The sequence below is a fragment of the Anser anser genome (assembly GCF_964211835.1).
Source record: "Anser anser genome assembly, chromosome: Z".
NCBI lineage: Eukaryota > Metazoa > Chordata > Aves > Anseriformes > Anatidae > Anser > Anser anser.
Genome location: NC_139723.1, coordinates 58,134,210 through 58,160,633, shown reverse-complemented (window position 1 = coordinate 58,160,633; position 26,424 = coordinate 58,134,210). Strand labels below are relative to the sequence as shown.

The 26,424-nt window shown below is 54.6% G+C and overlaps 1 long non-coding RNA gene across 4 annotated transcripts in view; it reads right to left on the bottom strand.

Moving 5' to 3' along the window:
• The window catches only part of LOC310890340, a 133,109-nt gene that overhangs the window by 47,890 nt on the left and 58,795 nt on the right, over positions 1-26,424 (bottom strand). Inside the window, exons 2-4 of one of the 4 annotated variants that reach the window (XR_014577198.1) lie at positions 25,178-26,424; positions 19,588-19,788; positions 18,219-19,487 (exon numbers count right to left, since the gene is read on the bottom strand). The exon at positions 25,178-26,424 is cut by the window's right edge and continues 27,692 nt beyond it. This is a non-coding gene — a long non-coding RNA (uncharacterized lncRNA). Of the gene's footprint in view, positions 1-18,218; positions 19,488-19,587; positions 19,789-24,695 lie in introns of those variants that run through there. The other 3 variants (XR_014577196.1, XR_014577197.1, XR_014577199.1) reach the window with 3 other exon arrangements.

The following is a 26,424-nucleotide window of genomic DNA, read 5'->3' as shown; positions in this document are numbered from 1 at the left end:
TGGGAAGGGCACGACTACGCTGCTGAGTGGCTCTCCCGGAGGTGGGATGGGCCAGGACAGGCAATCCCTCCCACCCACCCACAGCGGCGGGCACCATTTTGTTTCAGTCCGCATTCTACAGTGAGGAGCCGCCATTTTGTGAAAGGACCCAACCCACCTGTTTTCATACCGCTCTCTGATTGGCTTAGTGGCATTTCTTATTAAAACCCTGTCGTCTTCTCAGGCCTCCCTCTGACTGGGTGCCTGCTTCCAGACTGGGAGCTGCTCAGATGTAGGTATATAGACGTTTCTATAGACCCGTACCGGGTGTATGCTCAGGTGCTGGCACCGGGGGCTGCCGGTGGCTCTGAATAAACACCAGGATCGGCCCAATGCTGACACTGCTGTTACCAGCGGCACTGCCACAATGTATGGCAGAGCCTAGCCGCCAAGTAGGCGGGGCCTCGGGAGAAAGGTTGTCCTGAAAGGGCACTCAAAAAGGGCAAAATGCTGCTCAGCAGTGGGGGGTGAGGAGGAAAAAGTGTGAGAAACAGCTGTGCAAACGCTAAGGTGAGAGTCGGAGCAGGAGGAAGGAAGGGGATGAGGGGTTTGGAGGGTCAGGAGGCACAAGAGGAGGAGAGGGAGGGGCAGGAGGAAGAGAAGGAGGAGCAGGAGGAGGAGCAGGAGGAGGAGCAGGAGGAGGAGGTCTTCCAGCCACCAGAAACCATTCCTTAATGCCGCGCAGCCAGTGCAAGAGACCACGCCGGAGGAGGTCAGTGTGTCCTGAGGGAAGATGCGTCTCGCAGAGAGCAAGAGCAAGAGCCTGCAGGGCACCGTGCATGAGCAAAGCAAGCCGTCCTGCACTGCCTTTTGCTCTAGCAGCTTTGCAGTCTCTTTTTAGAACATGTCCCATCAGAAGAGCCCCTGCAGAGTCTGGGCCTTTGAGCCCTGTTGTTACGTTGCTATACCCTCTTGGAGGCTGTGGAAACTCAGGCAACTTTGGCCCTGCATCTTCAGTACTATGTGTGGCTTTAAGCCACGAAAGGCAAGGTTAGTCCCTCACGCATCCCTGCTGAAATACCTGAGCAGACTCATAGCTGACTTGTAACACTGAGAAAAAAAAAAGGCACCTTGACAGAAGCATGCACGAGACATCAGTGCCACAGGACTTCAAACCCCATAGGCACAGTCACGATGTGCAGGCCATTCGTATTCTCACATCCCCTGCAAAGAGCAGGAACAGTCCACCTTGTTATAGTGAAATGCGCCAACACGCCCTCCACCAAAGCTGACAGCTAAACCCTTTCCACTGCCCGAATTCACAGTTGCAGGCCCGCTTGGCTATGCGTGATATGCTGCGGAACACCTGCTACCAAGCGGCCGGTCAGATCATGAACACTGCAGCAGGCGCAGCTGCTGCTTCTGTTGCTAGTGCAGCTCCACAGAGCCGGGTCTGCAGCCTGCAGCTCTTCCAAGCCACCAGCTGGAGGCGCTGGGCATACACCGCGTGGCAGGGAGGGGAAAGGGCCATTTGGGAAGGGCACGACTACGCTGCTGAGTGGCTCTCCCGGAGGTGGGATGGGCCAGGACAGGCAATCCCTCCCACCCACCCACAGCGGCGGGCACCATTTTGTTTCAGTCCGCATTCCACAGTGAGGAGCCGCCATTTTGTGAAAGGACCCAACCCACCTGTTTTCATACCGCTCTCTGATTGGCTTAGTGGCATTTCTTATTAAAACCCTGTCGTCTTCTCAGGCCTCCCTCTGACTGGGTGCCTGCTTCCAGACTGGGAGCTGCTCAGATGTAGGTATATAGACGTTTCTATAGACCTGTACCGGGTGTATGCTCAGGTGCTGGCACCGGGGGCTGCCGGTGGCTCTGAATAAACACCAGGATCGGCCCAATGCTGACACTGCTGTTACCAGCGGCACTGTCGCAATGTATGGCAGAGCCTAGCCGCCAAGTAGGCGGGTCCTCGGGAGAAAGGTTGTCCTGAAAGGGCACTCAAAAAGGGCAAAATGCTGCTCATCAGTGGGGGGTGAGGAGGAAAAAGTGTGAGAAACAGCTGTGCAAACGCTAAGGTGAGAGTCGGAGCAGGAGGAAGGAAGGGGATGAGGGGTTTGGAGGGTCAGGAGGCACAAGAGGAGGAGAGGGAGGGGAAGGAGGAAGAGAAGGAGGAGCAGGAGGAGGAGCAGGAGGAGGAGCAGGAGGAGGAGAAAGAGCAGGAGGTCTTCCAGCCACCAGAAACCATTCCTTAATGCCGTGCAGCCAGTGCAAGAGACCACGCCAGAGGAGGTCAGTGTGTCCTGAGGGAAGAAGCGTCTCACAGAGAGCAAGCGCAAGAGCCTGCAGGGCACCGTGCATGGGCAAACAAGCCATCCTGCACGGCCTTCTGCTCTAGCAGCTTTGCAGTCTCTTTTTAGAACATGTCCCATCAGAAGAGCCCCTGCAGAGTCTGGGCCTTTGAGCCCTGTTGTTACGTTGCTGTACCCTCTTGGAGGCTGTGGAAACTCAGGCAACTTTGGCCCTGCATCTTCAGTACTATGTGTGGCTTTAAGCCACGAAAGGCAAGGTTAGTCCCTCACGCATCCCTGCTGAAATACCTGAGCAGACTCATAGCTGACTTGTAACACTGAGAAAAAAAAAAAGGCACCTTGACAGAAGCATGCACGAGACATCAGTGCCACAGGACTTCAAACCCCATAGGCACAGTCACAATGTGCAGGCCATTCGTATTCTCACATCCCCTGCAAAGAGCAGGAACAGTCCACCTTGTTATAGTGAAATGCGCCAACACGCCCTCCACCAAAGCTGACAGCTAAACCCTTTCCACTGCCCGAATTCACAGTTGCAGGCCCGCTTGGCTATGCGTGATATGCTGCGGAACACCTGCTACCAAGCGGCCGGTCAGATCATGAACACTGCAGCAGGCGCAGCTGCTGCTTCTGCTGCTAGTGCAGCTCCACAGAGCCGGGTCTGCAGCCTGCAGCTCTTCCAAGCCACCAGCTGGAGGCGCTGGCCATACACCGCGTGGCAGGGCGGGGAAAGGGCCATTTGGGAAGGGCACGACTACGCTGCTGAGTGGCTCTCCCGGAGGTGGGATGGGCCAGGACAGGCAATCCCTCCCACCCACCCACAGCGGCGGGCACCATTTTGTTTCAGTCCGCATTCTACAGTGAGGAGCCGCCATTTTGTGAAAGGACCCAACCCACCTGTTTTCATACCGCTCTCTGATTGGCTTAGTGGCATTTCTTATTAAAACCCTGTCGTCTTCTCAGGCCTCCCTCTGACTGGGTGCCTGCTTCCAGACTGGGAGCTGCTCAGATGTAGGTATATAGACGTTTCTATAGACCCGTACCGGGTGTATGCTCAGGTGCTGGCACCGGGGGCTGCCGGTGGCTCTGAATAAACACCAGGATCGGCCCAATGCTGACACTGCTGTTACCAGCGGCACTGTCGCAATGTATGGCAGAGCCTAGCCGCCAAGTAGGCGGGGCCTTGGGAGAAAGGTTGTCCTGAAAGGGCACTCAAAAAGGGCAAAATGCTGCTCAGCAGTGGGGGGTGAGGAGGAAAAAGTGTGAGAAACAGCTGTGCAAACGCTAAGGTGAGAGTCGGAGCAGGAGGAAGGAAGGGGATGAGGGGTTTGGAGGGTCAGGAGGCACAAGAGGAGGAGAGGGAGGGGCAGGAGGAAGAGAAGGAGGAGCAGGAGGAGGAGCAGGAGGAGGAGAAAGAGCAGGAGGTCTTCCAGCCACCAGAAACCATTCCTTAATGCCGCGCAGCCAGTGCAAGAGACCACGCCGGAGGAGGTCAGTGTGTCCTGAGGGAAGATGCGTCTCGCAGAGAGCAAGAGCAAGAGCCTGCAGGGCACCGTGCATGGGCAAAGCAAGCCATCCTGCACTGCCTTCTGCTCTAGCAGCTTTGCAGTCTCTTTTTAGAACATGTCCCATCAGAAGAGCCCCTGCAGAGTCTGGGCCTTTGAGCCCTGTTGTTACGTTGCTATACCCTCTTGGAGGCTGTGGAAACTCAGGCAACTTTGGCCCTGCATCTTCAGTACTATGTGTGGCTTTAAGCCACGAAAGGCAAGGTTAGCCCCTCACGCATCCCTGCTGAAATACCTGAGCAGACTTATAGCTGACTTGTAACACTGAGAAAAAAAAAAAGGCACCTTGACAGAAGCATGCACGAGACATCAGTGCCACAGGACTTCAAACCCCATAGGCACAGTCACGATGAGCAGGCCATTCGTATTCTCACATCCCCTGCAAAGAGCAGGAACAGTCCACCTTGTTATAGTGAAATGCGCCAACACGCCCTCCACCAAAGCTGACAGCTAAACCCTTTCCACTGCCCGAATTCACAGTTGCAGGCCCGCTTGGCTATGCGTGATATGCTGCGGAACACCTGCTACCAAGCGGCCGGTCAGATCATGAACACTGCAGCAGGCGCAGCTGCTGCTTCTGCTGCTAGTGCAGCTCCACAGAGCCGGGTCTGCAGCCTGCAGCTCTTCCAAGCCACCAGCTGGAGGCGCTGGCCATACACCGCGTGGCAGGGCGGGGAAAGGGCCATTTGGGAAGGGCACGACTACGCTGCTGAGTGGCTCTCCCGGAGGTGGGATGGGCCAGGACAGGCAATCCCTCCCACCCACCCACAGCGGCGGGCACCATTTTGTTTCAGTCCGCATTCCACAGTGAGGAGCCGCCATTTTGTGAAAGGACCCAACCCACCTGTTTTCATACCGCTCTCTGATTGGCTTAGTGGCATTTCCTATTAAAACCCTGTCGTCTTCTCAGGCCTCCCTCTGACTGGGTGCCTGCTTCCAGACTGGGAGCTGCTCAGATGTAGGTATATAGACGTTTCTATAGACCTGTACCGGGTGTATGCTCAGGTGCTGGCACCGGGGGCTGCCGGTGGCTCTGAGTAAACACCAGGATCGGCCCAATGCTGACACTGCTGTTACCAGCGGCACTGCCGCAATGCATGGCAGAGCCTAGCCGCCAAGTAGGCAGGGCCTCGGGAGAAAGGTTGTCCTGAAAGGGCACTCAAAAAGGGCAAAATGCTGCTCAGCAGTGGGGGATGAGGAGGGAAAAGTGTGAGAAACAGCTGTGCAAACGCTAAGGTGAGAGTCGGAGCAGGAGGAAGGAAGGGGATGAGGGGTTTGGAGGGTCAGGAGGCACAAGAGGAGGAGAGGGAGGGGAAGGAGGAAGAGAAGGAGGAGCAGGAGGAGGAGCAGGAGGAGGAGCAGGAGGAGGAGAAAGAGCAGGAGGTCTTCCAGCCACCAGAAACCATTCCTTAATGCCGCGCAGCCAGTGCAAGAGACCACGCCGGAGGAGGTCAGTGTGTCCTGAGGGAAGATGCGTCTCGCAGAGAGCAAGAGCAAGAGCCTGCAGGGCACCGTGCATGAGCAAAGCAAGCCGTCCTGCACTGCCTTTTGCTCTGCAGCTTTGCAGTCTCTTTTTAGAACATGTCCCATCAGAAGAGCCCCTGCAGAGTCTGGGCCTTTGAGCCCTGTTGTTACGTTGCTGTACCCTCTTGGAGGCTGTGGAAACTCAGGCAACTTTGGCCCTGCATCTTCAGTACTATGTGTGGCTTTAAGCCACGAAAGGCAAGGTTAGCCCCTCACGCATCCCTGCTGAAATACCTGAGCAGACTTATAGCTGACTTGTAACACTGAGAAAAAAAAAAAGGCACCTTGACAGAAGCATGCACGAGACATCAGTGCCACAGGACTTCAAACCCCATAGGCACAGTCACGATGTGCAGGCCATTCGTATTCTTACATCCCCTGCAAAGAGCAGGAACAGTCTACCTTGTTATAGTGAAATGCGCCAACACGCCCTCCACCAAAGCTGACAGCTAAACCCTTTCCACTGCCCGAATTCACAGTTGCAGGCCCGCTTGGCTATGCGTGATATGCTGCGGAACACCTGCTACCAAGCGGCCGGTCAGATCATGAACACTGCAGCAGGCGCAGCTGCTGCTTCTGCTGCTAGTGCAGCTCCACAGAGCCGGGTCTGCAGCCTGCAGCTCTTCCAAGCCACCAGCTGGTGGCGCTGGGCATACACCGCGTGGCAGGGCGGGGAAAGGGCCATTTGGGAAGGGCACGACTACGCTGCTGAGTGGCTCTCCCGGAGGTGGGATGGGCCAGGACAGGCAATCCCTCCCACCCACCCACAGCGGCGGGCACCATTTTGTTTCAGTCCGCATTCCACAGTGAGGAGCCGCCATTTTGTGAAAGGACCCAACCCACCTGTTTTCATACCGCTCTCTGATTGGCTTAGTGGCATTTCTTATTAAAACCCTGTCATCTTCTCAGGCCTCCCTCTGACTGGGTGCCTGCTTCCAGACTGGGAGCTGCTCAGATGTAGGTATATAGATGTTTCTATAGACCCGTACCGGGTGTATGCTCAGGTGCTGGCACCGGGGGCTGCCGGTGGCTCTGAATAAACACCAGGATCGGCCCAATGCTGACACTGCTGTTACCAGCGGCACTGTCGCAATGTATGGCAGAGCCTAGCCGCCAAGTAGGCTGGGCCTCGGGAGAAAGGTTGTCCTGAAAGGGCACTCAAAAAGGGCAAAATGCTGCTCATCAGTGGGGGGTGAGGAGGAAAAAGTGTGAGAAACAGCTGTGCAAACGCTAAGGTGAGAGTCGGAGCAGGAGGAAGGAAGGGGATGAGGGGTTTGGAGGGTCAGGAGGCACAAGAGGAGGAGAGGGAGGGGAAGGAGGAAGAGAAGGAGGAGCAGGAGGAGGAGCAGGAGGAGGAGCAGGAGGAGGAGAAAGAGCAGGAGGTCTTCCAGCCACCAGAAACCATTCCTTAATGCCGCGCAGCCAGTGCAAGAGACCACGCCGGAGGAGGTCAGTGTGTCCTGAGGGAAGATGCGTCTCACAGAGAGCAAGCGCAAGAGCCTGCAGGGCACCGTGCATGGGCAAAGCAAGCCATCCTGCACGGCCTTCTGCTCTAGCAGCTTTGCAGTCTCTTTTTAGAACATGTCCCATCAGAAGAGCCCCTGCAGAGTCTGGGCCTTTGAGCCCTGTTGTTACGTTGCTATACCCTCTTGGAGGCTGTGGAAACTCAGGCAACTTTGGCCCTGCATCTTCAGTACTATGTGTGGCTTTAAGCCACGAAAGGCAAGGTTAGCCCCTCACGCATCCCTGCTGAAATACCTGAGCAGAGTTATAGCTGACTTGTAACACTGAGAAAAAAAAAAAGGCACCTTGACAGAAGCATGCACGAGACATCAGTGCCACAGGACTTCAAACCCCATAGGCACAGTCACGATGTGCAGGCCATTCGTATTCTCACATCCCCTGCAAAGAGCAGGAACAGTCCACCTTGTTATAGTGAAATGCGCCAACACGCCCTCCACCAAAGCTGACAGCTAAACCCTTTCCACTGCCCGAATTCACAGTTGCAGGCCCGCTTGGCTATGCGTGATATGCTGCGGAACACCTGCTACCAAGCGGCCGGTCAGATCATGAACACTGCAGCAGGCGCAGCTGCTGCTTCTGCTGCTAGTGCAGCTCCACAGAGCCGGGTCTGCAGCCTGCAGCTCTTCCAAGCCACCAGCTGGAGGCGCTGGCCATACACCGCGTGGCAGGGCGGGGAAAGGGCCATTTGGGAAGGGCACGACTACGCTGCTGAGTGGCTCTCCAGGAGGTGGGATGGGCCAGGACAGGCAATCCCTCCCACCCACCCACAGCGGCGGGCACCATTTTGTTTCAGTCCGCATTCCACAGTGAGGAGCCGCCATTTTGTGAAAGGACCCAAACCACCTGTTTTCATACCGCTCTCTGATTGGCTTAGTGGCATTTCATATTAAAACCCTGTCGTCTTCTCAGGCCTCCCTCTGACTGGGTGCCTGCTTCCAGACTGGGAGCTGCTCAGATGTAGGTATATAGACGTTTCTATAGACCCGTACCAGGTGTATGCTCAGGTGCTGGCACCGGGGGCTGCCGGTGGCTCTGAGTAAACACCAGGATCGGCCCAATGCTGACACTGCTGTTACCAGCGGCACTGTCGCAATGCATGGCAGACCCTAGCCGCCAAGTAGGCGGGGCCTCAGGAGAAAGGTTGTCCTGAAAGGGCACTCAAAAAGGGCAAAATGCTGCTCAGCAGTGGGGGATGAGGAGGGAAAAGTGTGAGAAACAGCTGTGCAAACGCTAAGGTGAGAGTCGGAGCAGGAGGAAGGAAGGGGATGAGGGGTTTGGAGGGTCAGGAGGCACAAGAGGAGGAGAAGGAGGATCAGGAGAAAGAGAAGGAGGAGCAGGAGGAGGAGCAGGAGGAGGAGCAGGAGGAGGAGAAAGAGCAGGAGGTCTTCCAGCCACCAGAAACCATTCCTTAATGCCGCGCAGCCAGTGCAAGAGACCACGCCGGAGGAGGTCAGTGTGTCCTGAGGGAAGATGAGTCTCACAGAGAGCAAGCGCAAGAGCCTGCAGGGCACCGTGCATGGGCAAAGCAAGCCGTCCTGCACGGCCTTCTGCTCTAGCAGCTTTGCAGTCTCTTTTTAGAACATGTACCATCAGAAGAGCCCCTGCAGAGTCTGGGCCTTTGAGCCCTGTTGTTACGTTGCTATACCCTCTTGGAGGCTGTGGAAACTCAGGCAACTTTGGCCCTGCATCTTCAGTACTATGTGTGGCTTTAAGCCACGAAAGGCAAGGTTAGCCCCTCACGCATCCCTGCTGAAATACCTGAGCAGACTTATAGCTGACTTGTAACACTGAGAAAAAAAAAAAGGCACCTTGACAGAAGCATGCACGAGACATCAGTGCCACAGGACTTCAAACCCCATAGGCACAGTCACGATGTGCAGGCCATTCGTATTCTCACATCCCCTGCAAAGAGCAGGAACAGTCCACCTTGTTATAGTGAAATGCGCCAACACGCTCTCCACCAAAGCTGACAGCTAAACCCTTTCCACTGCCCGAATTCACAGTTGCAGGCCCGCTTGGCTATGCGTGATATGCTGCGGAACACCTGCTACCAAGCGGCCGGTCAGATCATGAACACTGCAGCAGGCGCAGCTGCTGCTTCTGCTGCTAGTGCAGCTCCACAGAGCCGGGTCTGCAGCCTGCAGCTCTTCCAAGCCACCAGCTGGAGGCGCTGGGCATACACCGCGTGGCAGGGCGGGGAAAGGGCCATTTGGGAAGGGCACGACTATGCTGCTGAGTGGCTCTCCCGGAGGTGGGATGGGCCAGGACAGGCAATCCCTCCCACCCACCCACAGCGGCGGGCACCATTTTGTTTCAGTCCGCATTCCACAGTGAGGAGCCGCCATTTTGTGAAAGGACCCAAACCACCTGTTTTCATACCGCTCTCTGATTGGCTTAGTGGCATTTCATATTAAAACCCTGTCGTCTTCTCAGGCCTCCCTCTGACTGGGTGCCTGCTTCCAGACTGGGAGCTGCTCAGATGTAGGTATATAGACGTTTCTATAGACCCGTACCGGGTGTATGCTCAGGTGCTGGCACCGGGGGCTGCCGGTGGCTCTGAGTAAACACCAGGATCGGCCCAATGCTGACACTGCTTTTACCAGCGGCACTGTCGCAATGCATGGCAGAGCCTAGCCGCCAAGTAGGCGGGGCCTCGGGAGAAAGGTTGTCCTGAAAGGGCACTCAAAAAGGGCAAAATGCTGCTCAGCAGTGGGGGGTGAGGAGGGAAAAGTGTGAGAAACAGCTGTGCAAACTCTAAGGTGAGAGTCGGAGCAGGAGGAAGGAAGGGGATGAGGGGTTTGGAGGGTCAGGAGGCACAAGAGGAGGAGAGGGAGGGGAAGGAGGAAGAGAAGGAGGAGCAGGAGGAGGAGCAGGAGGAGGAACAGGAGGAGGAGAAAGAGCGGGAGGTCTTCCAGCCACCAGAAACCATTCCTTAATGCCGCGCAGCCAGTGCAAGAGACCACGCCAGAGGAGGTCAGTGTGTCCTGAGGGAAGATGCGTCTCGCAGAGAGCAAGCGCAAGAGCCTGCAGGGCACCGTGCATGGGCAAAGCAAGCCGTCCTGCACTGCCTTCTGCTCTAGCAGCTTTGCAGTCTCTTTTTAGAACATGTCCCATCAGAAGAGCCCCTGCAGAGTCTGGGCCTTTGAGCCCTGTTGTTACGTTGCTGTACCCTCTTGGAGGCTGTGGAGACTCAGGCAACTTTGGCCCTGCATCTTCAGTACTATGTGTGGCTTTAAGCCACGAAAGGCAAGGTTAGCCCCTCACGCATCCCTGCTGAAATACCTGAGCAGACATATAGCTGACTTGTATCACTGAGAAAAAAAAAAAAAGGCACCTTGACAGAAGCATGCACGAGACATCAGTGCCACAGGACTTCAAACCCTATAGGCACAGTCACGATGTGCAGGCCATTCGTATTCTCACATCCCCTGCAAAGAGCAGGAACAGTCCACCTTGTTATAGTGAAATGCGCCAACACGCCCTCCACCAAAGCTGACAGCTAAACCCTTTCCACTGCCCGAATTCACAGTTGCAGGCCCGCTTGGCTATGCGTGATATGCTGCGGAACACCTGCTACCAAGCGGCCGGTCAGATCATGAACACTGCAGCAGGCGCAGCTGCTGCTTCTGCTGCTAGTGCAGCTCCACAGAGCCGGGTCTGCAGCCTGCAGCTCTTCCAAGCCACCAGCTGGAGGCGCTGGGCATACACCGCGTGGCAGGGCGGGGAAAGGGCCATTTGGGAAGGGCACGACTACGCTGCTGAGTGGCTCTCCCGGAGGTGGGATGGGCCAGGACAGGCAATCCCTCCCACCCACCCACAGCGGCGGGCACCATTTTGTTTCAGTCCGCATTCCACAGTGAGGAGCCGCCATTTTGTGAAAGGACCCAAACCACCTGTTTTCATACCGCTCTCTGATTGGCTTAGTGGCATTTCATATTAAAACCCTGTCGTCTTCTCAGGCCTCCCTCTGACTGGGTGCCTGCTTCCAGACTGGGAGCTGCTCAGATGTAGGTATATAGACGTTTCTATAGACCCGTACCGGGTGTATGCTCAGGTGCTGGCACCGGGGGCTGCCGGTGGCTCTGAGTAAACACCAGGATCGGCCCAATGCTGACACTGCTGTTACCATCGGCACTGCCGCAATGCATGGCAGAGCCTAGCCGCCAAGTGGGCGGGGCCTCGGGAGAAAGGTTGTCCTGAAAGGGCACTCATAAAGGGCAAAATGCTGCTCAGCAGTGGGGTTGAGGAGGAAAAAGTGTGAGAAACAGCTGTGCAAACGCTAAGGTGAGAGTCGGAGCGGGAGGAAGGAAGAGGATGAGGGGTTTGGAGGGTCAGGAGGCACAAGAGGAGGAGAGGGAGGGGCAGGAGGAAGAGAAGGAGGAGCAGGAGGAGGAGCAGGAGGAGGAACAGGAGGAGGAGAAAGAGCGGGAGGTCTTCCAGCCACCAGAAAACATTCCTTAATGCCGCGCAGCCAGTGCAAGAGACCACGCCGGAGGAGGTCAGTGTGTCCTGAGGGAAGATGCGTCTCACAGAGAGCAAGCGCAAGAGCCTGCAGGGCACCGTGCATGGGCAAAGCAAGCCGTCCTGCACTGCCTTCTGCTCTAGCAGCTTTGCAGTCTCTTTTTAGAACATGTCCCATCAGAAGAGCCCCTGCAGAGTCTGGGCCTTTGAGCCCTGTTGTTACGTTGCTGTACCCTCTTGGAGGCTGTGGAGACTCAGGCAACTTTGGCCCTGCATCTTCAGTACTATGTGTGGCTTTAAGCCACGAAAGGCAAGGTTAGCCCCTCACGCATCCCTGCTGAAATACCTGAGCAGACATATAGCTGACTTGTAACACTGAGAAAAAAAAAAAAAGGCACCTTGACAGAAGCATGCACGAGACATCAGTGCCACAGGACTTCAAACCCTATAGGCACAGTCACGATGTGCAGGCCATTCGTATTCTCACATCCCCTGCAAAGAGCAGGAACAGTCCACCTTGTTATAGTGAAATGCGCCAACACGCCCTCCACCAAAGCTGACAGCTAAACCCTTTCCACTGCCCGAATTCACAGTTGCAGGCCCGCTTGGCTATGCGTGATATGCTGCGGAACACCTGCTACCAAGCGGCCGGTCAGATCATGAACACTGCAGCAGGCGCAGCTGCTGCTTCTGCTGCTAGTGCAGCTCCACAGAGCCGGGTCTGCAGCCTGCAGCTCTTCCAAGCCACCAGCTGGAGGCGCTGGGCATACACCGCGTGGCAGGGCGGGGAAAGGGCCATTTGGGAAGGGCACGACTACGCTGCTGAGTGGCTCTCCCGGAGGTGGGATGGGCCAGGACAGGCAATCCCTCCCACCCACCCACAGCGGCGGGCACCATTTTGTTTCAGTCCGCATTCCACAGTGAGGAGCCGCCATTTTGTGAAAGGACCCAAACCACCTGTTTTCATACCGCTCTCTGATTGGCTTAGTGGCATTTCATATTAAAACCCTGTCGTCTTCTCAGGCCTCCCTCTGACTGGGTGCCTGCTTCCAGACTGGGAGCTGCTCAGATGTAGGTATATAGACGTTTCTATAGACCCGTACCGGGTGTATGCTCAGGTGCTGGCACCGGGGGCTGCCGGTGGCTCTGAGTAAACACCAGGATCGGCCCAATGCTGACACTGCTTTTACCAGCGGCACTGTCGCAATGCATGGCAGAGCCTAGCCGCCAAGTAGGCGGGGCCTCGGGAGAAAGGTTGTCCTGAAAGGGCACTCAAAAAGGGCAAAATGCTGCTCAGCAGTGGGGGATGAGGAGGGAAAAGTGTGAGAAACAGCTGTGCAAACTCTAAGGTGAGAGTCGGAGCAGGAGGAAGGAAGGGGATGAGGGGTTTGGAGGGTCAGGAGGCACAAGAGGAGGAGAGGGAGGGGCAGGAGGAAGAGAAGGAGGAGCAGGAGGAGGAGCAGGAGGAGGAACAGGAGGAGGAGAAAGAGCAGGAGGTCTTCCAGCCACCAGAAACCATTCCTTAATGCCGCGCAGCCAGTGCAAGAGACCACGCCGGAGGAGGTCAGTGTGTCCTGAGGGAAGATGCGTCTCGCAGAGAGCAAGCGCAAGAGCCTGCAGGGCACCGTGCATGGGCAAAGCAAGCCGTCCTGCACTGCCTTCTGCTCTAGCAGCTTTGCAGTCTCTTTTTAGAACATGTCCCATCAGAAGAGCCCCTGCAGAGTCTGGGCCTTTGAGCCCTGTTGTTACGTTGCTGTACCCTCTTGGAGGCTGTGGAGACTCAGGCAACTTTGGCCCTGCATCTTCAGTACTATGTGTGGCTTTAAGCCACGAAAGGCAAGGTTAGCCCCTCACGCATCCCTGCTGAAATACCTGAGCAGACATATAGCTGACTTGTATCACTGAGAAAAAAAAAAAAAGGCACCTTGACAGAAGCATGCACGAGACATCAGTGCCACAGGACTTCAAACCCTATAGGCACAGTCACGATGTGCAGGCCATTCGTATTCTCACATCCCCTGCAAAGAGCAGGAACAGTCCACCTTGTTATAGTGAAATGCGCCAACACGCCCTCCACCAAAGCTGACAGCTAAACCCTTTCCACTGCCCGAATTCACAGTTGCAGGCCCGCTTGGCTATGCGTGATATGCTGCGGAACACCTGCTACCAAGCGGCCGGTCAGATCATGAACACTGCAGCAGGCGCAGCTGCTGCTTCTGCTGCTAGTGCAGCTCCACAGAGCCGGGTCTGCAGCCTGCAGCTCTTCCAAGCCACCAGCTGGAGGCGCTGGGCATACACCGCGTGGCAGGGCGGGGAAAGGGCCATTTGGGAAGGGCACGACTACGCTGCTGAGTGGCTCTCCCGGAGGTGGGATGGGCCAGGACAGGCAATCCCTCCCACCCACCCACAGCGGCGGGCACCATTTTGTTTCAGTCCGCATTCCACAGTGAGGAGCCGCCATTTTGTGAAAGGACCCAACCCTCCTGTTTTCATACCGCTCTCTGATTGGCTTAGTGGCATTTCCTATTAAAACCCTGTCGTCTTCTCAGGCCTCCCTCTGACTGGGTGCCTGCTTCCAGACTGGGAGCTGCTCAGATGTAGGTATATAGACGTTTCTATAGACCCGTACCGGGTGTATGCTCAGGTGCTGGCACCGGGGGCTGCCGGTGGCTCTGAGTAAACACCAGGATCGGCCCAATGCTGACACTGCTGTTACCATCGGCACTGCCGCAATGCATGGCAGAGCCTAGCCGCCAAGTGGGCGGGGCCTCGGGAGAAAGGTTGTCCTGAAAGGGCACTCATAAAGGGCAAAATGCTGCTCAGCAGTGGGGTTGAGGAGGAAAAAGTGTGAGAAACAGCTGTGCAAACGCTAAGGTGAGAGTCGGAGCGGGAGGAAGGAAGGGGATGAGGGGTTTGGAGGGTCAGGAGGCACAAGAGGAGGAGAGGGAGGGGCAGGAGGAAGAGAAGGAGGAGCAGGAGGAGGAGCAGGAGGAGGAACAGGAGGAGGAGAAAGAGCGGGAGGTCTTCCAGCCACCAGAAACCATTCCTTAATGCCGCGCAGCCAGTGCAAGAGACCACGCCAGAGGAGGTCAGTGTGTCCTGAGGGAAGATGCGTCTCGCAGAGAGCAAGCGCAAGAGCCTGCAGGGCACCGTGCATGGGCAAAGCAAGCCGTCCTGCACTGCCTTCTGCTCTAGCAGCTTTGCAGTCTCTTTTTAGAACATGTCCCATCAGAAGAGCCCCTGCAGAGTCTGGGCCTTTGAGCCCTGTTGTTACGTTGCTGTACCCTCTTGGAGGCTGTGGAGACTCAGGCAACTTTGGCCCTGCATCTTCAGTACTATGTGTGGCTTTAAGCCACGAAAGGCAAGGTTAGCCCCTCACGCATCCCTGCTGAAATACCTGAGCAGACATATAGCTGACTTGTATCACTGAGGAAAAAAAAAAAAAGGCACCTTGACAGAAGCATGCACGAGACATCAGTGCCACAGGACTTCAAACCCTATAGGCACAGTCACGATGTGCAGGCCATTCGTATTCTCACATCCCCTGCAAAGAGCAGGAACAGTCCACTTTGTTACAGTGAAATGCGCCAACACGCCCTCCACCAAAGCTGACAGCTAAACCCTTTCCACTGCCCGAATTCACAGTTGCAGGCCCGCTTGGCTATGCGTGATATGCTGCGGAACACCTGCTACCAAGCGGCCGGTCAGATCATGAACACTGCAGCAGGCGCAGCTGCTGCTTCTGCTGCTAGTGCAGCTCCACAGAGCCGGGTCTGCAGCCTGCAGCTCTTCCAAGCCACCAGCTGGTGGCGCTGGGCATACACCGCGTGGCAGGGCGGGGAAAGGGCCATTTGGGAAGGGCAGGACTACGCTGCTGAGTGGCTCTCCCGGAGGTGGGATGGGCCAGGACAGGCAATCCCTCCCACCCACCCACAGCGGCGGGCACCATTTTGTTTCAGTCCGCATTCCACAGTGAGGAGCCGCCATTTTGTGAAAGGACCCAACCCACCTGTTTTCATACCGCTCTCTGATTGGCTTAGTGGCATTTCCTATTAAAACCCTGTCGTCTTCTCAGGCCTCCCTCTGACTGGGTGCCTGCTTCCAGACTGGGAGCTGCTCAGATGTAGGTATATAGACGTTTCTATAGACCCGTACCAGGTGTATGCTCAGGTGCTGGCACCGGGGGCTGCCGGTGGCTCTGAGTAAACACCAGGATCGGCCCAATGCTGACACTGCTGTTACCATCGGCACTGCCGCAATGCATGGCAGAGCCTAGCCGCCAAGTGGGCGGGGCCTCGGGAGAAAGGTTGTCCTGAAAGGGCACTCATAAAGGGCAAAATGCTGCTCAGCAGTGGGGTTGAGGAGGAAAAAGTGTGAGAAACAGCTGTGCAAACGCTAAGGTGAGAGTCGGAGCGGGAGGAAGGAAGGGGATGAGGGGTTTGGAGGGTCAGGAGGCACAAGAGGAGGAGAGGGAGGGGAAGGAGGAAGAGAAGGAGGAGCAGGAGGAGGAGCAGGAGGAGGAACAGGAGGAGGAGAAAGAGCGGGAGGTCTTCCAGCCACCAGAAACCATTCCTTAATGCCGCGCAGCCAGTGCAAGAGACCACGCCAGAGGAGGTCAGTGTGTCCTGAGGGAAGATGCGTCTCGCAGAGAGCAAGCGCAAGAGCCTGCAGGGCACCGTGCATGGGCAAAGCAAGCCGTCCTGCACTGCCTTCTGCTCTAGCAGCTTTGCAGTCTCTTTTTAGAACATGTCCCATCAGAAGAGCCCCTGCAGAGTCTGGGCCTTTGAGCCCTGTTGTTACGTTGCTGTACCCTCTTGGAGGCTGTGGAGACTCAGGCAACTTTGGCCCTGCATCTTCAGTACTATGTGTGGCTTTAAGCCACGAAAGGCAAGGTTAGCCCCTCACGCATCCCTGCTGAAATACCTGAGCAGACATATAGCTGACTTGTATCACTGAGAAAAAAAAAAAAAGGCACCTTGACAGAAGCATGCACGAGACATCAGTGCCACAGGACTTCAAACCCTATAGGCACAGTCACGATGTGCAGGCCATTCGTATTCTCACATCCCCTGCAAAGAGCAGGAACAGTCTACCTTGTTATAGTGAAATGCGCCAACACGCCCTCCACCAAAGCTGACAGCTAAACCCTTTCCACTGCCCGAATTCACAGTTGCAGGCCCGCTTGGCTATGCGTGATATGCTGCGGAACACCTGCTACCAAGCGGCCGGTCAGATCATGAACACTGCAGCAGGCGCAGCTGCTGCTTCTGCTGCTAGTGCAGCTCCACAGAGCCGGGTCTGCAGCCTGCAGCTCTTCCAAGCCACCAGCTGGTGGCGCTGGGCATACACCGCGTGGCAGGGCGGGGAAAGGGCCATTTGGGAAGGGCAGGACTACGCTGCTGAGTGGCTCTCCCGGAGGTGGGATGGGCCAGGACAGGCAATCCCTCCCACCCACCCACAGCGGCGGGCACCATTTTGTTTCAGTCCGCATTCCACAGTGAGGAGCCGCCATTTTGTGAAAGGACCCAAACCACCTGTTTTCATACCGCTCTCTGATTGGCTTAGTGGCATTTCATATTAAAACCCTGTCGTCTTCTCAGGCCTCCCTCTGACTGGGTGCCTGCTTCCAGACTGGGAGCTGCTCAGATGTAGGTATATAGACGTTTCTATAGACCCGTACCGGGTGTATGCTCAGGTGCTGGCACCGGGGGCTGCCGGTGGCTCTGAGTAAACACCAGGATCGGCCCAATGCTGACACTGCTGTTACCATCGGCACTGCCGCAATGCATGGCAGAGCCTAGCCGCCAAGTGGGCGGGGCCTCGGGAGAAAGGTTGTCCTGAAAGGGCACTCAAAAAGGGCAAAATGCTGCTCAGCAGTGGGGTTGAGGAGGAAAAAGTGTGAGAAACAGCTGTGCAAACGCTAAGGTGAGAGTCGGAGCGGGAGGAAGGAAGGGGATGAGGGGTTTGGAGGGTCAGGAGGCACAAGAGGAGGAGAGGGAGGGGCAGGAGGAAGAGAAGGAGGAGCAGGAGGAGGAACAGGAGGAGGAGAAAGAGCGGGAGGTCTTCCAGCCACCAGAAACCATTCCTTAATGCCGCGCAGCCAGTGCAAGAGACCACGCCGGAGGAGGTCAGTGTGTCCTGAGGGAAGATGCGTCTCGCAGAGAGCAAGCGCAAGAGCCTGCAGGGCACCGTGCATGGGCAAAGCAAGCCATCCTGCACTGCCTTCTGCTCTAGCAGCTTTGCAGTCTCTTTTTAGAACATGTACCATCAGAAGAGCCCCTGCAGAGTCTGGGCCTTTGAGCCCTGTTGTTACGTTGCTATACCCTCTTGGAGGCTGTGGAGACTCAGGCAACTTTGGCCCTGCATCTTCAGTACTATGTGTGGCTTTAAGCCACGAAAGGCAAGGTTAGCCCCTCACGCATCCCTGCTGAAATACCTGAGCAGACTTATAGCTGACTTGTAACACTGAGAAGAAAAAAAAGGCACCTTGACAGAAGCATGCACGAGACATCAGTGCCACAGGACTTCAAACCCTATAGGCACAGTCACGATGTGCAGGCCATTCGTATTCTCACATCCCCTGCAAAGAGCAGGAACAGTCCACTTTGTTATAGTGAAATGCGCCAACACGCCCTCCACCAAAGCTGACAGCTAAACCCTTTCCACTGCCCGAATTCACAGTTGCAGGCCCGCTTGGCTATGCGTGATATGCTGCGGAACACCTGCTACCAAGCGGCCGGTCAGATCATGAACACTGCATCAGGCGCAGCTGCTGCTTCTGCTGCTAGTGCAGCTCCACAGAGCCGGGTCTGCAGCCTGCAGCTCTTCCAAGCCACCAGCTGGAGGCGCTGGGCATACACCGCGTGGCAGGGTGGGGAAGTGGTCATCAGTGAAGCTTAGGACTATGCTGCTGTGTGGCTCAAACCAGAATAAGACCCATGATTACACTGCTGGTACACGTGGCAGTGCCGCATATTAGAGCAGATACTAGTAGCCCTGAAGGTGGGTCTTCTGGAGAAAGATTATTTGAAAGGAGAGCCTAAAAGGAAAAAATTCTGCTCAACAATGGATAGTGATATGGACAATGTGTAGGAAAGAGATGTGCAAAACCAAGTGTAAATTAGGATCGGGAGTGAGGAGTCAGATGAGGGGCTTGACGTTCAGGAGGAGCATGAGGAGTGGAAGGAGGTGCAGGAGGAAGAGAAGGAGGAGCAAAAGGAGGATCAGGAGGAGGGGCAGGACAAGGAGAAAAACCAGGAGGCGCCAGAAACAATTTTTCAATGCAGCGCCGCTTCTGCAACAGAAAATGTCGGAGCAGGACAATGTGTCCTGAGGGAAGCTGCAGCCCACAGAGAGCACGCTGATTTGATGGTGATGTGCTGACACCCATTCAGTACCCTGACCTACCTAACGACGACCACTACATAACCACAAGGTGCAGGTGCTGTTAAATGCAAGGATGCTCTTCCTGATACACCATTCCAAGTATGTACCTTCACCACAGGAACATACTCATCATTGAATATTGAGTTCCTTTAGCTATGGCAAGAAAACCAAAACTGTGTGAGTTTATCATTTAGATCACCTGCACTAGCCACCCAGCAGTAGCTTTGGCTTTAAGTCATGGAAGGCAAAGTTAAGCCCCCATGCATCCCTGCTGGAAGACCTGGGGACTCATAGGTGACTTGCGACACTCAGAAAAGAAGACACTTGGACACAAGCATTCACAGGGCATCTGTATCAGTGACACAGGACATCGCACCACATAAAAACAGCCACGATGTGCAGGTCACTTCTTCCCTCCTCTTTCTTGCTAAGCGCAGGAACTGGCCGCCTTCCAATCTTGAAAAGCGCAAACAACCCCTTCCCAGATCTCACGGCTAGCCCCACTCCCACTCCCCAGATTTACAGTTTCAAGCCCCTTTGATTACACGTGATGCGCAGTAGAAGCACCTCCTTCCACTTGGCCGCGGAGATGCCAAGCACCGCAGTAGGCGCAGATGCTGCCTTCACTGCTGCTGCTGCTGCCACTGCCCCCACTCTCGCTGCTCCACAGAGCTGCACCTCCAGTCTGCAGCTCTTTCAAGCCAGCAGATGGCAGCGCTGGGCAGTCTGCATGCTGTGGGCGGGGAAAGGGCCGTGGGTGAAGGGCAGGACTACACTGCCCATTGGCCCGCCCACCTCTGGGATGGGCAGGACCGGAAATCCCTTCCACCTACCTACATAGGGAGGCTCCATTTTGGTTCAGTCCGTGTTCCACGCCAAGGAGCCGCCATTTCATGAAGCTTCATAATCCACCTGTTTTGGCTTTGCTCTGTGATTGGCTCGGTGGTTTTTTGTTTTTTTTTTTTAAACGCTGTCATCTTCTCAGGTCTCCCTCTGATTGGCTGCCTGCTTCCTCTGGACCAGGAAGTGCTCAGCTGTAAAAAGACATACATCTCTATACAACTGGACCAGATGTAGGTGCCCAGGTGCTGGCACTGAGGGCCCTCCGACAGCCTCTGAAGAAAAACTGGGGCTGCCCTGTGCCAAACAAAGCCTGTTCCAGACAGCTCTGGCAGAATTGTCACAGGGCACAGTTGAGTCCAGCAGCCAAGACGACAGCGCCTAAGGGAAACCATGGTTACGAAAGGGCATAGAAAGCAAAACGCTGCCCAGCAGTGCGGAGTGAGGAAGAAAAAGTGTGAGAAACAGAGCCGTGAACACCGGGGTGTGAGGAGAACAAGGAGGAGGAGGAAGAAAAGGAGAAGGAGGAGCACAGAAGGAAGGGCAGGAGGAGCAAGAGGTGCTCCAGGCACTGGAACTGAGACTGCTCTGTAGCACAACCCGTAAAAGGAGAATAGAGGGAGCAAGTTGACGAGCCCCGACGGAAGCTGCAGCCTGCAGGGAGCCAGCACAGGAGCTGTGAGAAACACCGTAACTGTGAACATCTTCCCTGCACCACCTCTGTCCCCCAGTTTCTCTTGCTGAGCACAGTATCACAGCGTATGGGACATCCCTTTAGATCCAGCTGTGGTCAGCTGTCCTGCCTGTATCCCCTTCCAGCTTCTTGTGCACCCCTAGCCTGCTAACTGGTAGGTCAGCATGACAAGCAGAAAAGGCCTCGACTCTGTGCAAGCACTGCTCGGAACACGTACAACATTGATGTGTTCTCAACAGTCACAATCACAGAATTACAGAATAGTTTGCAGAGCACCAATTTGTTGGGGACTTTGCAATTCCATTACCGTGCTGCGTTCCAGCCGGGGGTAATAGCAAAAAGTGCCCTACAGAGACGTATGATACGATGTGGATCACCAGCAGCACATCAACATAATTAGCCTTGGAATAAAGACCGCCTAGAAGAAGAACATCTCATTTTGCTCTGGGAAGGTCATTGTGAAGCTGCGTCTTTGGCCCAGAAGTATCTGATCTTTTAGGAAGCCACGTCAAAGTGGTACTGGTGAAAAATTACGTGGAGCCACCTTTGAAGGTGGATGTATACAGAGCCCAGTGTGGCAACGGTCTCTCGAGTGTTCAAGGCATTACTATGATGCATGACGTCAGTCTTGGAGGAAAATTCAGCAGCCTTCTTAGAAAGACCATCCCACCGCTAAAAGGGGGATTGGACATCATTTATCTACACGTTGAAAGCACCACTCAAGGTACTTCAACACACAGCTGCACCTTTCCTGGAAGCTTATAAAAGCTGACAGGTCCAACCTGCATACTGGTAAGGCTGTGGGCCTTGTGAGTTTCCCTCTGGCTTCTACTTGCAGCCAGATGGATGTCAGGCTGGGGAACTGAATGATAAGCCAGAGCAACAACAGCTACTCCTACCGCATCTGCACTGGGATGCTTCTCAACTACGGCCATGATGTGCTGTCCATGCACTTCTCCGTGTGGCTGCTCTACAAAGACACAGGCGCGCAGCAGGAAGCGGTCACATTGGATGGCATCGGCAATTCAGGAAACGCTGGGCTCTGACAGCCCTAACCATGAGTGAACGATTCGGACCTCTCCATGGTCGTCAGTCTTTCAAGACAAGCCTGTATAGAACAGCGTGAATGTAGAAATTAAGCTGACACACAGCACAGACAGGCTTGGCCAGCTCCCTGGAAGCAGAAACTGGTTATTACAGCTGCCTCACCGCTGGTGAAGAAAGTGCAGATGGCACCTGGAGCATGCTTAAGGTACGCTGAGGAATTGCTTACAGCCAATGCCACATAGCCCGCAGACCAGATGGGCACAGAAGTGTTAAGCCAGCAAAACTTCATTTTCAAACAGCTATCCAAATTATGCTTGTAGCAGAAATTATGATAAGAACCCTCTCAACTTTAAGCATTATGATGTAAAACTTGTGGCCCTCCCTGTATGTCAACACATACCAGTGAAAGTGCTGCTACCCAATTTCAGAGTGTCTGCTCTGGAATACAGACAAATGCCGTTGGTTCTGACACCAAAAAGCACATCCTTGGGGACCAGTGGTGCGTTTGACTATGAACTCTGAAGGCTCCCCCTCTCGTTTTGTAGTAGCGACCCACTCATGCTCCCGCATAAAGCTCGGAGCATTCCAGTCATTGGTGTGGTAGCACTTGATACAGACATGGAAAAAACACCCATCCGATTCAAAAGCTCTCAGCACCCCATCAACACCTGCATTGCCTTCCAAGAAGTATGATCCCATTTGATACTCATCACCTTGCAATGCAGAGGTGCTCTCCAGGGTTTGGGCCAGACTACAGGGTCAGGCACTCCTCTGCTTGAGGAGTGTCAAAAAGGGACAACGCAGACTCTTCTGCTGTGCCCCACAGTCTCTCCTCCCACCCTTCCAAAAGTGGTCTCATCGCAAAGAGAGCCGGATGAGTTGCATACTCCAGGGACTGTGACGTGCTCACCGCAAGACCTTATAGGTAACATGCGGAGTCATTTCTCTGACATTTTTATTCCACAGGGATCGATTCAGAACAATGGTGAATGTCTTGGGAGAAGCCCTTGGTACGGGGAGAGTGGAGAAGCTCTCTGAACAGGAGCTGGAGCTGGTGGATGTCAACCTTTCTGCCTCGCAAACAAAATTACTCTGAAGCCAGTAGCTTTAGAACTGCCTCCTCATAAATGGGCATCAATAGCTCCAACAGCCCTACCTGATCTTCTCGGGAGTAGCACAGCATTCCACATCTCCCCTGCATTACAAAACACCACTACAAAATCCCTTTCCACATCTTTGCCCCCTAAACACCCTGCACGGTACCAGACACCTCCTGTAACATGGTCACGTGCCAAAATACTCTGTTCTGCAGCTGAGAAGTCACCACTGGGGCCAACTGAGTCAGAAAGGAATAGACCAGCAAGGCCTCCTAGTAAGTATTTCAGCGTGAACAGGGTTTCATTGTTCTTTAATCGTGAAATAACTGGGCACGGAAGAGCTGCTGCTGCTTACGTAAAGAGGCTTCCCCTGGCCTTCCCTGTGGCTGCTAGCCGCTGGCATCGGCCTTCCGATGTGAAACACACACCTGTGCGTTTGCTCTTTGGCATTTGAAGAGTTCTGATAAAGCAAAACTTCACCAGCTTTGGTCCGCTTTGATGGCCTCCTGGTACATTTCCATCAGAAGCAGGAATAAGGTAGTTCAGCTTTGAATCTAACCAAATATTGACCAGCCCAAAAGTAGGCAGAGGTCGGGAACGTGAAGGCAGACTGTAAAGCAACACATAATGCAAGTTCTAAATCTTTCCTCCACGAAACAAAAGTGCAGGCAGACTGTAAAGCAACACATAATGCAAGTTCTAAACCTTTCCTCCACGAAACAAAAGCGCATGTCGTATGAAGGGTAGAGGAGGCATGCCTCGTTCGAGAAGGAAGCCACTGTCATGCTAAGCTTTTCACACAGACCGGTTGCTTTCTTGCTCCTTGGCTTAGTTCACCGGTTGAACGGGCACGTTTGTAGCTGCGACACCACTAGGGTGCCAACATACGTAGCAGCTACGCTGCATCTCATGAAGCATTTCTGGACCCAGAAGGTCATGCGTTCTGGTGGCCTGCGGCAGCATAAGAGGCACCAAGAATTCCCTCATAGGAAATCTCCATTTTCTAAAACATTTTATACCGGATTTCCGTGGTGCAAAAATCACTCCCTCCAGGAAGGACTTGCAGCAAGAACTCTCTTGCCTCGCAGAGCCGTGTTTTCCTTGTAAATGGAAACTCATATACGGTTCTGTAATCCTAAGAAAGCTGGTGGTAAACCTAAATCTGCTCTCCTGTGTAGCGTAAAACCTTCGTGTTCCTGCCGTCTGCTGAACACGAGGAAGGCCTACACTTGTGTATTTAAACAAATCAGAAGAGTGCCACGGAGAACCGATTGACAAGAACATATTTACCCTGGGTTTTTGTACAGATTGCATTTGTATGGCTTTGCTTCGGAGAAGATAAAAGAAACACCAGGTTCCACAACTAGCGTATGACCTGTGCTTTGCCTTTCCTTTGCCTTTTAGAGTCACCCTTCTTCCAACACCCCATTATTATATGCAGTCGCCCTATTAGGATGTGTGCTGAATCGTGTTCCTAACACGGCCTAAATAAAGAATTTCACTCCTCCGCTCTTGTTTTCAACTCCCATCCTCTACTCACCGTTGCATATTGAGTTCCTTTAGCTACGGCAACAAAAGCAAAACTGCGTCAGTTTATCATTTACGCCACCTTCACTAGCCACCCAGCTGTAGCTTTGGCAAGAATTCATCTCTACTGCCAACAAAGTGCAGTGTTCTCGCAAAAACACAGCACTGAGTCTGCAAGCAAACCCTTTAACTACGGCGGATCTGGGCTGGGGGTATGCTTTTAAACACGCGCTAAATAGCCCACTATTAATTTAGACAAATCAGATTCCGATTTGATGGTGCTGCGTTGACATCCATTCGCTACCGAGACCTACCTAATGACTACCACTACCTAACCACAAGCTGAAGGTGCCGCTAAGTGCAGGGATGCTTCTCCTGACGTACCATTCCAAGTATGTACGTTTGCCACGGATGGAAACACCCTGCTTGGGCAAAGCATCCTCTTCTCCAAAGCCTGCTGGCCTGCAAGCTTTGGAGAGCACTAGAGAATGTCCCGTCGCAATATACCCTGCGGAGTTTGGGCCTTCGAGACATGTTGTTGGGTTGCTGTAGGCTCTTGGAGCCTGCAGAAGCTAGGGCAGGATTGGACTCTGCGCTTTCAATACTGCATGGGGCTTTAAGCCATGGAAGGCAAAGTTGACCCCACCCTCCACCCCCCGCTTCCCTGCCGAAACACCTGGGGTCTCACAGACAACTTACAACACTCTGAAAAGAAGACACCTGGACACAAGCGTTCTCAGATTATCTGTATCAGTGACACAGGACTCCACACCGCATAAACACAGCCACGATGTGCAGGTCACTTCTTCCCTCATCTTCCCTGCTAACAGGAACTGTCCGCCTTCCGACCTTGAAAGGCGCAAACAACCCCTCCCCAGAACTCTCGGCTAACCCCACTCCCGCTCCCTGGATTTACAGTTTCAAGCCCCTTTGATCCCGCGTGATGCGCAGCAGGAGCACCTCCTTCCACTCGGCTACCGAGCACCGCAGTAGGCACAGCTGCTGCTACCACTGATGCTGATGCTGCCACTGCCATCGCTGCCGCCGCTCCACAGGCCTACACCTCCGGCATGCAGCTCTTCCAAGCCGCTGGATTACAGCCTTGGGCGGTCTACGTACCGGGCTGGGGAAAGGGCTGTGCATAAAGGGCAGAACCACGCTGCCCATCGGCCCGCCAGGAAGTGGGATGGGCCAGGACAGGAAATCCCTCCCACCTACCTACATAGGGAGGCGCCATTTTCTTTCTGTCCGCATTCCACACTGAGGAGCCGCCATTTTGTGAAGCTTCGTAATCCACGTGTTTTGGCATCGCTCTGTGATTGGCTCGGTGCGTGTGTTTTTTTTTATACACTCTCATCTTCTCAGGTCTCCCTCAGATTGGCTGCCCGCTTCCTCTGGACCAGGAAGTGCTCAGCTGTAAAAACATATACATTTCTATACAACTGGACCAGATGTAGGTGCCCAAGTGCTGGCACCGGGGGGCCGCCGACGGCCTCTGAGGAAAAGCCGGGGCAGCCCTGTGCTGGACAAAGCTGGTTCCAGCCAGCTCTGGCAGCACCGTCACAGGGCACAGCTGAACCCGGCAGCCAAGACGGCAGCGCCTAAGGGAAACCATAGTAAAGGAAGGGCAAAAAAGGACAAAACGCTGCCCAGCAGTGCGGAGTGAGGAAGAAAAAGTGTGAGAAACAGAGCCGTGAACACCGGGGTGTGAGGAGAACAAGGAGGAGGAGCGGGAGGAAGAGAAGCAGGAGGAGGAGGAAGAAAAGGAGAAGGAGCAGGAAGGGAGCAGAAGGTCTTCCAGGCACTGGAGCTGAGGCTGCTCTGCAGCGCAGCCCGTAAAAGGAGAACAGAGGGAGAGGGTCGATATGCCCCGAGGGAAGCTGCGGCCTGCGGGGAGCCAGCACAGGAGCCGTGAGAAACAGCCTAACCGTGAACATCTTCCCCGCACCACTTCTGTGCTCCGGTTTCTAGTGCTGAGCATAACGTCATAACGTACGGGACATCCCTTTCGACCCAGCTGTGGTCAGCTGTCCTGCCTGGGTCCCCTCCCAGCTTCTTGTGCACCCCTAGCCTGCTGACAGGCAGGGCAGCATGACGAGCAGAAAAGGCCTCGACTCCGTGCAAGCGCTGCTCAGCAACAACTACAACATCGATGTGTTCTCAGCACTAAAGATCATGGAATCACGGAACAGTTTGCGTTGGAAAGGACTTTAAAGATCATCTCAGTCCAACCTCCCTGCCATGGCCACAGACTCATTCTGCTAGACCAGGTTGCTCAAAGCCCCACCAGCCTACTCCAGTGACTCGCCACCCTCTGAGTAAAGAACTTTCTGCGAATGTCGGATCTATATCTACCCTCTTTCAGTTTAAAGCCGTTAACGCCTAGTCCTATCACTGCACTCTCAGATGAAGAGTCCCTCCCCAGCTTTCATGAAGGCCCCCTATAGGTATGGGAAAGCCACTAT